This window comes from Photinus pyralis, unplaced genomic scaffold, assembly GCF_008802855.1.
Source record: "Photinus pyralis isolate 1611_PpyrPB1 unplaced genomic scaffold, Ppyr1.3 Ppyr1.4_LG8, whole genome shotgun sequence".
Taxonomy (NCBI): domain Eukaryota; kingdom Metazoa; phylum Arthropoda; class Insecta; order Coleoptera; family Lampyridae; genus Photinus; species Photinus pyralis.
In genome coordinates, this window is record NW_022170819.1 from 22,383,276 (window position 1) to 22,385,038 (window position 1,763).

The window sequence follows — 1,763 nt, forward strand, 5'->3', positions numbered from 1 at the left end:
CTTCCTCTTCACATTTTATTTTAGTTCGATAAAGGAAGCAAATAGACCGCAAACTGCAGTTACAAAAAGTAAAACAAAAACACAAATAAACCCAGAGCTGGGCAGTATTCGATTTTGATTCAAATCCTTTAAAGTATTCAAATACTTTGTAATTAAATACTTTTATGGAAGCAGTATTTGTTTTTGTAACTCAATTACTTTCACAAATATTTAGTATTCGAATACTTCGCATAGTATTTGAATACTTAACCTTCCTTTTTTTACCAAAAATCGACTACTCCAAAATTTCTCGGGAAAACACTTTTTCGTATTAATTTTGGTGCGTAGAATCCAAAACATTTCGTACTTTTTCGATTAGATTTTTCAATCAAAAGTTATAGACTAGAAACCAATTTCGAAAGAAAATTCAAAGGGCTGTAACTTTTGAACTAGTAGCCCAATCTTGGAACTGTTTGAAATTATGGATTCTACAGGCCACATTCTATAAGAAAATTTTTTTTCCGGGTCGATCTGAGACAATTTTTTTTTCGGGCTCAAAAAAGGGCAGTGTATAACCTTCCTTTTTTACCAAAAATCGACTGCACCAAAATTTCTCGGGAAAACACTTTTTCGTATTAATTTTGGTGCGTAGAATCCAAAACAATTCGTACTTTTTCGATCAGACTTCTCAATCAAAAGTTATAGACTAGAAACCAATTTCGAAAGAAAATTCAAAGGGCTGTAACTTTTGAACTAGTAGCCCAATCTTGGAACTGTTTGAAATTATGGATTCTACAGGCCACATTCTATAAGAAAATTTTTTTCCGGGTCGATCTGAGACAATTTTTTTTCGGGCCTCAAAAAAAGGCAGTGTATAACCTTCCTTTTTTACCAAAAATCGACTGCACCAAAATTTCTCGGGAAAACACTTTTTCTTATTAATTTTGGTGCGTAGAATCCAAAACAATTCGTACTTTTTCGATCAGACTTCTCAATCAAAAGTTATAGACTAGAAACCAATTTCGAAAGAAAATTCAAAGGGCTGTAACTTTTGAACTAGTAGCCCAATCTTGGAACTTTTTGAAATTATGGATTCTACAGGCCACATTCTATAAGAAAATTTTTTTCCGGGTCGATCTGAGACAATTTTTTTTTCGGGGCTCAAAAAAAGGCAGTGTATAACCTTCCTTTTTTAGCAAAAATCGACTGCACCAAAATTTCTCGGGAAAACACTTTTTCTTATTAATTTTGGTGCGTAGAATCCAAAACAATTCGTACTTTTTCGATCGGACTTCTCAATCAACAGTTATAGACTAGAAACCAATTTCGAAAGAAAATTCAAAGGGCTGTAACTTTTGAACTAGTAGCCCAATCTAGGAACTGTTTGAAATTATGGATTCTACAGGCGACATTCTATAAGAACATTTTTTTTCCGGGTCGATCTGAGACAATTTTTTTTCGGGGCTCAAAAAAAGGCAGTGTATAACCTTCCTTTTTTACCAAAAATTGACTACACCAAAATTTCTCGGGAAAACACTTTTTCTTATTAATTTTGGTGCGTAGAATCCAAAACAATTCGAACTTTTTCGATCAGACTTCTCAATCAAAAGTTATGGACTAGAAACCAATTTCGAAAGAAAATTCAAAGGGCTGTAACTTTTGAACTAGTAGCCCAATCTTGGAACTGTTTGAAATTATAGATTCTACAGGCCACATTCTATAAGAAAATTTTTTTCCGGGTCGATCTGAGACGATTTTTTTTGAGGGCCTCAAAAAAAGGCAGT